The sequence below is a fragment of the Zonotrichia albicollis genome, chromosome 1, assembly GCF_047830755.1.
Source record: "Zonotrichia albicollis isolate bZonAlb1 chromosome 1, bZonAlb1.hap1, whole genome shotgun sequence".
Classification (NCBI taxonomy): domain Eukaryota; kingdom Metazoa; phylum Chordata; class Aves; order Passeriformes; family Passerellidae; genus Zonotrichia; species Zonotrichia albicollis.
This window is the reverse complement of record NC_133819.1, coordinates 107421709-107436899: the sequence shown is the minus strand read 5'-3', so window position 1 is coordinate 107436899 and position 15191 is coordinate 107421709. Positions and strand designations below refer to the sequence as shown.

The 15191-nt window shown below is 46.3% G+C and overlaps 1 long non-coding RNA gene across 1 annotated transcript in view; it reads right to left on the bottom strand.

Annotated features, from left to right (window-relative positions):
- Positions 1-14519, bottom strand: part of LOC141730579 (uncharacterized) — a 41076-nt gene extending 26557 nt beyond the window's left edge. Inside the window, exon 1 of the long non-coding RNA XR_012582167.1 lies at positions 14355-14519. This is a non-coding gene — a long non-coding RNA (uncharacterized LOC141730579). The remainder of the gene's footprint in view (positions 1-14354) is intronic.
- Between the last annotated feature and the right edge of the window lie 672 nt (positions 14520-15191).

Below are 15191 nucleotides of genomic sequence, written 5' to 3'. Positions count from 1 at the left end.
CCAGTCCAGGCACAGCCAGTCATGTCTGAGTCATGTCTGTACCCCTCATAGGGACAGATTTCTGTGCCCAAGGATGATGCTGCACACATGGCAGGGAGTGTGGTGGCAGAGGCTGGAAAAGGCCTTGGGAAAAGGATGTGGCAAACACACCCAAGGTGGAGCTGCTCTTAGGTGAGGTCTGTAATGTTAATGGCATAGTGAGTCAGACCTCGGGGACTTCTCTTACTTCCCTTACCTGTCCTCTGAGCCATGTCAGAGCCAAGCTGTGGCATTCCCAAGGCCCTTCCATCAGCCAGAGGCATTCACTGAGTGCTCTGCTTGGAGGAGAGACCCTTTGATCCCCAGCTCAAAGGCAATTTTTTGGTGTTAACACACCAGAAAGGCAGTGCCCTCCTCCAGCCACATTTGGGCTGGAGCTCCAGCTCTGCAAGAGCCCAGCAAGCTCCTCTGACCAGGCGGCTGTGCTGGGCTGCACACCAACCACAGAAGGTACAAACCAAGCCACAGAACAGAGAGGGGAATAAACAGGCAGCACATGGAGGGCTGGGAATGCGCAGGCTGGCACTGGAGCAGATCCGCTGGCTGTGCGTGGTTTGGCTGGGCTGTGCCAGCGCCAGGGAGCACAGGTTCAATTCTGCTGGAGGCACAGAGTGAGGGAGAAGCCTCAGATTCCATCCCTCTGGAGGAGTGGAGTGTGGTGGGTACGATGAGCTGGAGCCAGGGTGACATGTCACTCAAGGCCCAGCACTCCATCCATCTCGCTGTGCCAGTCACTGCCGGCAAATTTTCTCGCTGTGAATATTCCACCCGGCTCCCTCATCTCGCCCGGATAATGGCATTTCTGTCCCAGTTGTTTAAACTAACAGCAGCGCAATTCGCAGCCAGCGGCTTCAGCGCTTTGTGCTCATTTGCTCAATCAACATTCGCCCCCTGGTAAGTGATTTTCAGAGAAAAGTGTCACCGGCAGACAATGGGCTGGCAGTCAGCAGCAGCAGCTCTGTGTCTAAATGTTTGCAGACGCTCGGGTAAAATGTCTCAACCCAAATTTATAAGGACAGCGCGTGGGCGGGAGAGGCAGCGGGGAGACGAGGATGGCTTTCCTTCATCCCCGCCCCTGCGCTGGGAAGGCCGAGGGAAGGCGTCTCCAGGCGGGAATCTAGGCCTCCCGCCCTGCCCGGGCCTGCGCCGGCAGGGAGCCCTTTCCCCGAAGGACGTGGCGCTGCTCCCAGCTCTGCTCCACAGCCCCCCGCCACCAGCAGCTCCCTGGCAGTGCCCCCAAACCCCAGAACTTCGTGAGAAGGGTTCGCCTCCCTTTCTGCGGCTCACGTAAAACATTTATTTCGACAATGAAAGCGATTATTAATTCCACCCGGTGATTTATTTTTCCTAAAAACCCATTGTTATCCCCTAAATGTGCATGATAACTTGCCATTTGAGATACCAGCAAATGGCTTATAGACTTGTCTACCAGGAAAAGCCATGTCAGTTTATAAACAGGCTGGGTAAGTGACTCCCTTGTGGCAGTGTCCTAATTTTGCTTTGACAATGAAGCTTGATAGGGCTTGAACTGTAGACAAACCATTACTTATGTAAATTGATATGATTTTCTCGTGCAGCTGAGACACCTCCTGGTTTTGATAATGCCATAGAAATCCTATGTATCAGCAGGTCATCTAGAAGTTAGATGACAGGTTCCTTCTCATCCTTCTGATAAGGAAAATGTCCTGAATTTTGAACTTTCCTGAAACTTTTATCAGAGTCTTTTAAACAAATAAGTCTACTTTCTTGCCTTAGGAAAAATAAAAAAGACATTTCTAGCGTTTCTGGCTGCACAGTAAACCTTGACAGATGGGTCTTCCAAAGATTCAAAAGCCAGAAAGAGAAAAATGAAGAGTGTCTTGGGTTTTTCTGTCTCTTCAGGCTTACAAGAGTCTCCAGCTCCTCAAGCCAGACCTGACTGTGCACGTGTGAGTCTCTGGCAGTGCAATCTGCCAGCCTGCCAGGTGATGAAGATCCAGGTTTTACACAGCTTGACAAAACAGTGTCTGGTTTTTACCACCAGTGTTTCCCACGCAGCACATGTTAAAATGAGAGCTGTGCTATAAATCACCCGTGCACCTTCTGCCTGCTCACAGAGACTTTTCCTAGCCCAAGCCCTGTGGCCCTCCAGAGGCCCTCTCTCCATCACACCACCAGGGCCCTGCTCATGCCAGGGATGTCCCTGGCAGATTGATCCCAGCTCCAGGGCCCGGAGCAGCAGCCTTCCAGCACACATGCATTTGGGGAAGGTAAATACACAACCAAAATATCCAAGCTGCGGGGCGGTGTGACCCTCGGGCGACCCTTAGCCTGACCTAACGCTGGTCACTCTCACCAGAAGATTTGTTTATCTTGGGACCTCGAACCTCCCAACCTGAGAGCACCGGGGTGACTCCCAGCTCCAAGGCCTGCCAGCGCTGGCTGCCAGCCCCCATGAGAGGCAGGTTTCATTTTCAGTCCCATCCCCCAGGCTCAGGCCAGGCGAGTGGCCGCGCTCGTGCTAGAAAAGCCCTGGCAAGCCAAGCTGGAGTGTGAGCCCCTTCCCCAGCCTGTGGAGCAGCTGTGGGCATCCACTCAGGAAACAGCTCCAAGAGGGGCTTTTCCTTTCATCAAACTTGGAGGAAATTTTGGCCAAGAGTTTCCTATCTTTTGCAGTGCGGACCGGGAAGCAGTCAGGGCAGCAGATGCAAAAGCAGGGGGATATTTTCTCTCCCCATCAGAGAGCAGAATGCAGGGGGCAGGGGCGGCAGCGGCACGCATCATTTCGGGAATGTCTGCTATCCCAGAAGTGAGTGGAAACAACCCATCTGAAATATGCAGAGCCATTATCAGGCCAGGGCTTAAATAAACTTTACTGTCCATTCAGTGATCAACCTCCCTGGGAGCCACCGGCTCCATTCATCACTGTCACCTTTTCAAAGTGACTGTGATGACAGTTCATGATCATTAACTAGTAATGGTGTGCTTTGCATTAACAGGAGGGCACATCAAACGGGCAGGCTCGCAGCTCGAAAGTTAACTAAATTATATAATAAACATTCTCCAGCTAACCATGTACAGATGGTGACAAAAGGTGGGACAAAGTGGCAGGCGGGACAGGAGAAGGAGCGCTTTGGTACCTACCGGGTGATTCGCCCCTCGGCTTGCTATTAATTAGAAATAGCACAACGTGGCTCTCCAGCCAGAGGGACCAGAGTTGCTTGCTGAAGTTGCAGAAGTTTTGCTGTCAGAAAACTTGCCTTAAGATTTCACAGATCTGCCACGGCCATGGGATTTTTTTTCTGCATTTTGTCCTTTTTTTTTGTTCCTCAAGTGGTATTCATTGCTGGCAAAGCTGAGGCACTCCAGGCACAGTTCAGATGGGAAACATTGGAAACTGCAAAGAAGAGGATGTGAGGAGGGAGATTTCAACTTGTCCTTTATCTCAGAGGGCTGGGGTGGCTCGGTACCATTTCCTACTGGCACAGAGCACCAGGCTCCTGTGCAGCCTGGTGCATGCTCAGAGCCAGAAGTGCCCATGCTTGAGTGGGCCCACCAGCCCAGCCAGCTGAGGCTAAACAGCCTTGTTTAGAGAATAGCTTGGGAGCCAAGAACTCCTAGCACAATTCCCAGTACAATCCCTAGTGACTGAAAAACATTAAAAAAAAAATTCTGATTTTTTCCATCTATTCACTAGCAAAAAAGGAAAAAAAAGCCATAAATCTATTTTATTACAATTTATTATATTATACTTGTAACCAGATCATTCACATAGAGAAAAATGGTGCCTGGAGTCAGGTTTTAAAGTCCATAATTCAGCACTTTAAGGAAATGGAAATATATTTTATGTGGGACTTCAGCAGTAGCTGCTGGATGTTCAGAACTTTTGCAAAAGTCCACAAAATTCCACCAACTGCACTGCAGCAAATGACTTTTCTGCCACAGAATCCAGAAGCCTCTCTACTTAAATGCTTAACTATGCATTTGAAGGGTTTTAGTTTCAGGCACCAATTTTTTAACCATTCATTTTAATGTTTTAAATTAGTGCAGTCACAATCAGGAAAGCATTTGTGTTCTCCATTACTTAGAAACTACAAAAATTCCACCAGTCAGTGTCAGTTTGTCTTCCTTCATGTCCCCACACCTCAGCCCCTTCAGCAATCTCTCAAATGATGTACTTTTCCGTTTTTTACCCTTCTCTCATATCTATGTCTTCACAGAAAAATGTCCCAGAAAAGGTAATGCGGACCCAGCTTTTATCCTAACCTAAACAGACGCTGGAGGGGAGGAGAGGGAAAGAGGGTGGCCTGATTTTTGTAGTTTCTCTCCCAACAGTTCTTCAATTTGCACTCAAAAAGCTGGCATCCCTGCATGAAACATTTTTGGACATGTATTTTCAAAAACAGTAAATTTTTCAATGCTTAAGTTATCATGGACTGAAGGGATTGACTTTTCCTCTGCTGATGCACCCACCTGTTTTCAGGCACCACTGGGCAGGGTGACTCTCCCACTGGTTCACTCTAACTGTGGGGAGTGTTGTTAGAATTGAGGTTTTTCAAAAGAGGCTTTTAAACCTGGGTCTTTTGCCATTTGGGAACATAATTTTGAAAGTGTGTGGCCTCGGCTCTCTGAGGTGCCCAGAGCTCCCACTTGTGTCAGGTCTGTGGGAATTCCACGGGCATAAGGTCACGAGTGCTTCCAAGGATCCGGGAGACCTGCAGACAGAAGGTCCCGTCCGAGTATCTGAGCAGATAAATTGCATTTCCGAGCACAATCATCTGCTGCTGCCGCCTCCCCTGTCCCGGAGTTTGCTGGGTTCCTGCAGCAGGACAGCAGCAGCAGAACAAGAGGTCTCCCGGCCCAGAGCATCCCCGCTGCTGACAAAAGGAGGCAGCTCGGATACAGCGGTCTGTGAGCTGCTCTGACCGGGATACAGCCCAGCCTCTGCCCCTGGGTGAGGAGAGTGGGGCACACACCGCCGGCTGCCATCGCTGCTGCTTGCCAACAATGCAAATGGGGAGGCGCAGCCACGGCAGCACATCCCTTCAAGGCTAAGGACGTGAGAGAGAACCTTAACTTCTCCTAGAGCTGCTCTTTTCTCTTTTGAGCTGCAGAACAAGAAGTGCCAGTGTCCAAACTCTAGAAAGCCAGCTTGGACACCCACTGTCATTCACCCCCGCTCTCATGCTCTGCCAGAATCCCAGCTGGGCTCCGCCGCCTGCCCAGCACAGCATTTCTCCTCGGGAATATGTTGGGACACCAGGCATACAGTGCCCTACAAGGGAAGAAAGCCTTTCAGAATCAGATAGAATGAAGAAGCTGCATTATTTTCTCAGGAGATTTATATTTCTTGTGGGATGTTGCTTAACAAATCTTTCTGTCTCTCTTCCTTGGTTCTAAAACAATGTTTCTGACAGAAAAGAAAAGCAGAGAACTACAACTGGTTTGTGATTTGTTCCTTCATGCATGCAGATGTTTCCCAAACATCTGTCAAATACCAATCCACCCTGGGAACAGAGTGGGTGAGAGGGGCAGCACAGCCGAGGACTTCTGGGTCCTGTTCCTGGTCTCATCTGCCGTCAGCTGTGTCGTGTCACTGGAGTCACCTCGGGATTGCTTCGTGCCTCTCTTGCAAATGAGATGCTTTGTATTTCAGCATCGATGGAGTCTTTCAAGCAGCCCTTGAGGTGATATTGAATGGAAGCTGATGGACTCAGATGTACTCAAAGCAAAAACAAACAAACAAACAAGAGCTAAGCCATTCTCTAATATTAACCATATGCCCCACACAGGAATGACAGAGGTTTTGCACTTACTCCTGAAGGTCTGTGCTGGGCTAAAGGTTACCATATGCCATAGGAATGCTCTGCAAACACCAATGAGTGGCCATCAAAGCTGAAAATTGAAGTTACTGTACAGTCAGAGGTGGTTAATTGCAGCTTCTGCAGCCTGCTTGCCTAGGTGTACAGAGCATTCAACCGCCTGGTTGCCAGGGATGTCAGCTTTTCTGCTCACACATGACTGACTCATTTTCTACATACCATTCAAAAGAAAATGCAAACAAAAGTGGTTTTCAAACAGAACATGACTTCTTCTCCAGAGTGGCCTCTACAAATCTTTATGAGTTCTACAGTGACTGGTCAGGAAGGGAAGATCAAGATCCGTAGCCAAGTGGCTTAGGAAGGAAAGGGAATGGAGTTCTCAGCAAGAAAATAAAACTCTGATTGCCAATAACTATTTTTTGCTTATGGTGGAAGGTCTCCACGTATTTTGCAAGCAGTTAACTCCTTTCACACATCTCATGCATCAAGCCCTGCTGTGGTTAAGGGCATATGATAAAGCACATTTTATCCTAAATAAAGAGCAAGAATGGACATCAGGAACATGGATCCACAGGGGCTACATTTACAGTGACAAATGGTGACTGCCATTCTTCAAGGACTATGAAGTCAGGGACTAGCAAAGTGGGGCAGGCAAGCACATCAGAAGCATGAATGAGATTGGGATTATAGCATCATAGCGTGGGATCCAGCTGTGATCAATGGAAAGAAAATAGCTGTATTGGTCTGCCAATATCACCTGAGTGAAGCTGTGTTCACACTGAGTGATGGGTGTCCATCTCACAGGCACGGCTCAATCTGCAGAGGAAGATGTTCCTCTGCAGGAATGTGTCTCCTCATACACAGAAACTAGACAAAAGAGCATGCTGAGATGAGGAATGACAAGCTAAGACATAATTAGAAAGTGTCCCTGAAGCACATATTGGTCTCCCACTGTCACTGAAAGGGGTAAACTTACAAATTATAGAATATATGTAGGTGCAAAAAGCACCAGCAATCACTCTGAGATGGAGGTGAAGGCAGAGTGGGAATTAGGACATCCAACAGTATAATTCAGCCATTCTCCTACAGTCTTCATTCAAAAGTAGGTGGTGATTCAGGTTCTTAATTTCACCAGACCCCACTGAAGCATCTCTGCCCCCACCATGTATGCAGCTGAATAGTCTGTTGCAAAATCCCTGCCCTGGTCTCTTAGTAAAGATCTACTCCAGTCCACTGGCTTCTTTGGAAACATCTGCCCACACACACGGTTCCTTCTTTGAAAACCAAAAATCCTAAAAAGCCAAGGAAACTAAAATTGACAAAGCCATTCTCACCTGGTAGAAGATATGAGAGACATCACTAGTAAAGTGACTTGAGCAGTAAAGCCTGCAAAAGTAATTTTATTCATCCAAACAGACTGGGAAAGACGGTGCAGGATTCTGATGCTGAGCTTTGCTCTGAAGGTATGACAGGTATAGGCAGCAAATGAGCAAAGGGGAAAACTGAGCAAACTTTATATACTGAAGAGTGAAAGTGTTTCCTGACCTGCTCCATTGCAAATTAGACCCATGCAGCTGAATTCCTACTTCCCACTTTCAGGAAAAGTGCTCCAAACCGAGAAAATGGCAAGCTCAGCTCTGACTAGGAAGCAGGTCTGGTTGAAATTATGAAAGAAACTAAATTTCCCTTCCCCCAGCCTCTTCAAGAGCCAGAGATTTGTGTGCAAAATAAGCTGAGTTTTTCCCCATGGTCAAAGACTGGTGTTTTATTTATTTGTGGTCAGTAATGCTGGACTTCTGTCATATTTTGCTGTGGTACTCCATTATTTAATAAAGTCCCAAGGAAACTGGCCAATGCCTTTGCTTGACAGGGACTACTTTCTGACACTGCACCTGGCCAACAAGATCACTTTTTATTGAGAGAGGAGAGGAATTAAAAGTACAACAAGAAATTGGTTTATAGCCTGAAGGAAGGGGAGCTGTCAACCCTGCAGTGGTTTGTGATTTTTTTTTAAACACATTAGACCAATACTGCTGTTTTTGCCACAGAGCACTTGTGTGATTAGATCGAGCTGCTTTTAACTCCTTCTAAGCACCAGAGGCCTTGGCAATTTCCCCCTGTGACCAAAACCTGAGTCTGCCCAGCCACTGCTTAAGAAAAGCCTTGGGTTTTATCCATTCTGAAAGCCAGGAGTGAGACCCCTCAAACAGCTCCTTATTCCCATGTCCCAGGAAAGGCAGCCGGGCTCCTGCAGTCCCTTGTGCTGATAGCCACCCACTGTAGTCAGAGTTGAAAGCCTTTCCTCAAGGCAAGGAACATTACCACTGCTCAGCACCAGCCCAGAGCCTTTGGTACTGCCCTGCAGATCTGAATCCTGGACATGATGAGGCTTTTGGGATGGAGGCTCAATGCAGCAGCACTGTAATACCAAGCCCTGCAACTTTCACTCTGAAGACAGAGTGAAAACAGGGACCTCTCTGCCTCCTCAGTGAGAACATTTTGAGACAGCAGCTACTAGGCCTGGGAAAACAAACCAGGGGAACTAGACAAGAGAAAATTATAAACTGTTGAAGTCCTGGAGTACTTCCAGGTATTCAAGCAGGTAATAGATTTGTTTAAATAAGTGGAAATAGTTTCAAAACGTCAACTTTGCCACATTGTCTGGCTTCTCCTTTCTGGTTCAGCTCCAGTCTGGGAGGTTTGTTCATGCATGAGCTCAGAGAAAAAGTACCTACTGCAGAAATATAGCAAAACCTACAGTGTTTCAGCAAGGGGAATTTCAGCTGGCACATGTCTAATTCTTTCATGGTTTCCTGTTGGACAGATAGCTCTGGGGAAACAGTTATGTGACCTACTGCCCAAGGAACTATGCGCAGAAATAAAAAAGCAAGCTTAGATAAATGTGGCACTTGTTCCTCTCTTCCCTGCCAGAATCCTAAAGGCTGTTGGATTTTTGATAATCCAAACACCTATTTTGGCCAAAACTTTATAGCTAATATCAATTAGGTAGGTGACACAATAGAGCAGGGCCTAATGACTTCCAAAGTCCATCAATATACAACCATATATATATATATATATATATATATATATATATATATATATATATATATATATATATATATATATACACACACACATATACACTACATCTATCTATCTATCTATCTATCTACCTACCTACCTACCTACCTACCTACCTATATACACACAGTACCAATCAATAGGTTCATTAGAAATAAACTATAACAATATTTCATCCAGGATGTAACACATAAGTCTATTTGTTTCTCATAGAAATGATGGCATTTCAAACCCATGTGGACAGCCCATTAATTTCCACAAGTGCTGCTTTAAGACTCTTTACCTTTTCAATACCCAACATTAATTTGTGGCAAATCTGCATATTTCCAAAGTGGTTCCTTTTCTCTGCAGCCCTGGCTAGAACAATAACAACACACTCATTAAGTACAACTTCTGCCTGAAGGTATTTTACTGTACAGCAGTTTCTGTAGATGCTGTCCTTGATTCAGAGTTATGGGAAAACAAGGCAGACAATGATTATTGGATACTCACAAGAACTGTTGCTGGTATGAAGATGACGCAGATTTCCCAATTTTCATTAATTTTCACACACTTCATAACAACTCCCTTTATTTGTCTAAGTGATCACAAACTGGCTGCCAGATTTAAACCAGTTTGCATTTAGCTCAGCATCTTATAGAACCAAACCTTGGGCAAGCCAAATTTTACAAACTGAACTTCAACAAAGCCTGAGAAAAATAGACAACTGCATAAGGGAAGAACAAGTGGGAGGGAAGGGGAGAGAGAGAGACACCCAGAGAAAACAGCATGGCTCACAGCCGGAGCTCAGAGAATCTGCTCCAGTGAAAGCTGATGAAAATCTGATTCAGGTCACCCCCTTAATCAGACAGAGACTTGTTCCTCCATATGCTCTGTAAAAAAACACTCCTCATGTCAGTAACATGTGGAGACAGCAAATATTTCTCAATTGTGAATGATTCATTGACTTAATAAGCATCTGGCCTAAACATCTGATATATATTTGAAATTCCATCTATTTCCTAAAAAATAGTCCTTTTTTATTTTGAGTGATCAAAACCAAACGATAACGGTAAAAAAGGCAATAGGGTAGTCTTTTTTGGATGCCATTTGTGATCAGGGGAGAAGCTGTTTACCATTGGTGTGGGCCAGATTGGGAGCAATTCCTGGCTAAAACCCTTCAGCTGCTCCTTTCTCAAGCAGAAGAGACTGAGCACGGTGAATGTGGGCAGTGAGGGACCAGAGGTGCTGCTGGGGTCTGCCTCAGGCAGGGCAGGTGACGGCAGCATTCCTGTGCAGAGGGCTGTCCCCAAAGGCAGCTGGTGACTCAGCCTGCCAGGTGCACACCCACTGCAGGAGGACACAGCTCCTGGCTCCAGCTCCAGCCCACACCCTGCACCACTGCTCCCTATCAGTGACTTTTGCCACGCACGGAAACTGGCATCAATCACAGATCCATTTATCACTTCGGAGCTGGATCAAGCACCAGCCCTCTAGGTCACTGTGGCTCCAGCCACACATGAATCAACATTTAATATGGCATTAAAATTCTCTGGTGATTGCTTTTAACTTTTGTGCAGCGCATGCTTAGGGCTGCAGAGCCAGGGTTCTCCTGTGCAGCATTTTGTAGGTTGGTTTGAGCTGCGTGTCCAGAGTGACATTCCTCCTCTTCTGGATGATCCAGAACACAACACTCTCTCCCTGCCCCCATTTCCCCTCTCTCCTCTATATACTAACAAAGCAGCCTGAGCACAGGGATGCACAAAACATCCTTCTGTGGTGTGCAGTACAGCCAGGATATGAAGGACCATGACACAAGGTAGCTTGTTATCATCCAGCATTTTAGCTTCTTTTCTTTTCCTTCCCTGTTTCTGCTGGATTAAGCTTTTCCAACATAACTGGGCCGACTCTGGGTGTCTGGGCTAGATTTAAAGTTCAGTGAGGTTCTTTATGTTCCAGGAAACATTCTTCCTTCCTCTCCTTCCATGATTGTTCCCACAGGTTTTACTTTCTCGTTTTGGGGAATTTTTTTCTCCCTTTCCGGGTTTGACCTTTGTCCAGTTGCTTTTTAAACAAGAGTCTTGAGGGTCTCACAGCAGGTTTCAACACAGTTGTTCTTCCAGTCTGAAAGGGGACTTAGCTGGGCAGATTGGAAGTCCCAGAGCTGGAAGCTCAGGCTCAAACACTGCTTGGTCACCTTACTCCACACAGAGATTTACACCTCCCAACAGAGTGTTCAGGGGCTGCTGCTCTCATTAACTCAAAGAGCCCATTCCTGCCCCTGCCTACCGCAAGCAAGGATGGCTGCAAGAAATTTAAGGCAGCATACTGAATCAGGAATACCCTCCTTTGAGGCTTTTCATGGAAACTACATATATGTCTGTGCACGTGTGTGGATAAAATAATATGGAAAGAATATAGAAAGAAAGTCCATTGTCCTCCTTCATCCCTTCCCACATCCACCAGAATGAGCCTCTTCTCCACCACTAGGTTAAGAAGTTACCATCTACCAAAATTGAAGACATTTATCCTGAGATGCCTAATACCATTGTATTGGCAGAGAAGACAAGACCTAGGACAATGTCATTTGATTTAAAGCCTCTGCAACTTTTCTGTCTTTCCAGCATGTTTGCTTGGCTGAGGTCTGTCCCTGCCCTTTCTTTCCTACAGATCCCTCACACTAGGCCAGTATTATAATGAATATTGCTCTCCCTGCTGCTGTCTTGATCATCTGTCTTTGCCAATCTAATAATGCCCATACTGAACACTTACACACTCACCAGGTTTTCTAAGCTGCCCATCTTAGAAGGCTCATCCAGAATCTCACAGCTCAAACTGTGGGAATCTCCTCTTAAACCTGCAGCCTATATTCTTAAATCTACACTCAACTGTTCTCTCTATTTTTTACTCACATAAAACTCATGACTCTTATGACTCTTTATACCACTGTCCTTCAGTTCCAGTTCCTCTTCTTTGCACCTTTCCCATTCTGTAGCTTGTGAGTGAAGCTGGTTTGCCCTCTCACAAGACAAAGGTTTCCAGCCTCCTGGTTGATCTGCCAGCCCCATACTTTTAGCATGGTCTGTTTCTTTTTTCCAGTTCTTCCTACAAAGGCAGCTGCCCAGAGCCATTGGCAGCGTTTCACACGAGGTCCCTCCTCAGCGCCTGGCTCAGCAGTAGAGCTACAAGGCTCCCCCCTTCCCTGGAAAGACGTGCACTGGCACTGCATCCAACTTACACTTCCTGTCACTCACTACAGCACCCTGGTTTTCACCTTCTCTGAACCCTCCGGCTCCAGCTCATTGCCAAAATGTTTATTATTTTTCCCTAAATACTATGAGATCTTATCTCCTGCAGCATTAAATTTCACACCTCTTCTGCTATGTGATTACTCCCTTCTCCTTGTGGAAATCTAAATTCCACTCTTTATGTAAAATGCTTCCCAAATCCAGGTCATCAGCATAATCCTACACTGACACTTGGTGAAAATATTAATGCAACTTAGTAGCCAAATTTAATTTTATGAAACTATGCCAAGAAAACTCCCTCAAATCTATTATATATTTTTAACAGGTAAATCACTTCAATTTGTTTTGTGCTAATCACACATTGAATTCATATATGGCAATAGTTTGAGTCAGAGTTCAAATAAAAATCATTACTGATAATTTACCATGTGAATTTTTCTTGGCTTTGTGAGACAAAAATGGAGATGAAAAAGCTTTTCCTGTAACTCTTCCATTGGTGTTACTTGGGCTAGCTCTGCCTTTGTTAACCAAAGCAAAAGGAATGAGCACACTTAATTCAAGCTAAGTGTGGTAAAAATTCATATTTAAAAAATAATGAAACTTTTAGGTCTTCATGAACTCGTGTGTTTTAAGCTCCAATTCTCCATTTCCCACAGTCGTTAATTTAATCTGCTGCAGCATCTCTTACTTGGCTAGGTTCTCCTTGGAGCTGGTGTTGCATTAACATTCCTCTCCTGGCATGAGAAGAGCTCAGGTCAGCAAAGTCAAACCAAGATTCTCCAAGTATTCCACAGAACTTTTCTGGCATGTTTGGTCCATGACTGCTTCTGCCTCCCTCTCTAAAGAATCCCTTAAATACAAGTGACATGAATTGCTTTGCCAGATGCCCGATACGATTTCTCTCAGGAAAAATGCATGTTGATGTTAATCTCACAAGACATTGGGAGATTATATTTCCTCCAGGGATAAAAAAATAGAAATCATCCTGATTTTCCTCTTCTGTGCTCATATAAATCTGGTTACATGGAAGACAGAACTCCATAGGTCTCATCTACCACAATACTTTGTTCAATACTCATTCTGAATCAAATTGCCCTGAATTTGTGACTCTACAGCTATGAAATGTCCATGTTTCCTTCATTCCCAAACAGGCTCATCGGTTTGTAGAACCTTAGTGAACAAATACAGCAAGAAAAAGACTTATTTCCATCTCTTTGGATCAGACATTATGCTGGAGACTATTATAGAAGGGGGAAAAAACCAAACAAAAGCCTAAGTGGTAGGAGAGGACAAGAAGCTGCAGCAGCTGAGGACAAGAGTCCAAGGCAGGGCTCATCCAACATGACCACAAGCAATTCTGTCAAACTTATAAAATCTGCATCAATGCCAGACATGACACACAACCTCTCAATCAACTCATTGGCACCACTCCCCCTCCCTGGTAACCGACCACACCACCCTCCCCTGTTTCCAGCTCCCAGTCCCCCATCACAGCAATGTGAGGGACCAAGGTGCTCAGGCCCTTCTCCCTTCCAGCTGGTTTTCCATGATGGCCTCATCAGCCAGGAGCAGGCCACTGGAGATGGCACACACACTCCCTGATGCCACTATCCATTAACAAGGACCCAACATGCTTGAAAAGTGAGGAAAACTGGGGTCACTGAACGTCAGCGAGCTCAGCATCCTTTCTTGGGGGTGCCCAGTGCCTTTGAAGATCAGGCCCTCGGGTACTCGCAGCATGAAGACATGAATAGACCTTTCTCTCTGCCCTCACTGCAGACACTGGCAGCATTGTTAGAGCACAAGCACAACCAAGTCTTAACTGGCTGAAAATTTGGCTGGCCTTTTTGCTTCAGCGTGATCAAATGGCAGCATTGCTCACCGAGTGTGAAGGGCATGAAAGGATTAGCCGCCCTCCCCCAGCAAGCAGGTGAGCTGAAACCCTTTCCAATTCACTACATGTCAGTTTACAAGTAAAACATAAGGTATAAATGCAGCTATTGTTAAGGTGAAGCAGCCATCCTGGCTGGGCAGTTAGATTAGCAATTTACCCTTTGTAAAAGGATTAGCACAGCCCTATTGTTTCGGTGTTTATTTATCAATGTGCATTTTTAAAAGGGGGAATATATCTGATGAGGGCCCACGTTCTCCATGTACCCCAGGCCACACCATTTCCTCCCAACTCCCCATTGACAGAACTTACCAGAGCATTTTATAGACCAGAAATCGAGGAGAAACCAAAACATTGGCAGTGCTGCTGCTCACACAGCATTTTGTTGGGCCAGCAGGCATCCCTCCATCTTTCAGCTGAGAGCAACTGCTGGGTGCTGCCAGCCACACAGATCAAACACCAGAACTGGCTTCCCACTTTTCCTCAGAGACCTGAGCTGAATGCTAAGATACTTACGGCCCATTCACCACAGTCTCTAAGGACATGAAAACCTGTGCCAGGTTCTTCCCTCACACTCATTGCAGGCACCAAAGCAATGAAGCTCCTCCGTAGAGGTGATTCCACGCTTGTGGTCTTCAAGGCTCCTCAAATAATTCCCATAGCTTCCACTGGGCTCATAAAAGCCTGGTTTTTTACTGACAAGGGTAGTGAAGAAATTACTCGGTCCATTAAGCACAGAGGCTAGCATCAAACATCATTTCTTGGCATCCCAACATCTCCAATGGGCCCTCAACTTCAGTGGTGTTGGGCGCCTACAGGGTCTTTGGGAGCCTTTATTGCTGCAAGGGCTGGTTCGGTCTCCAGGTGCCGCAGGGACTCCTCGCTGGAGTTCAAGCTCAGGGAAGAGGTTTCACACCGAGCCCTTCGCAGCGGGGAGAGCGGGACCGCTGCCCACCCAGCCAGCTCCATCAGCAGCACGGGCTGGCCCTGGCCGTTTAGCAGGCAGCAGCTGCTCGCTCGGATTAGGTAAAAATTCCTTGGTCAGAGGGAACAGGGGTGCTCTGGAAGGTGAGTGAGAGAGTAGAATTTTTAATTAAATGACACCTTTGTGCTCTAGTGCAGCCCCACACTCTGCTTTTCCATGAGACG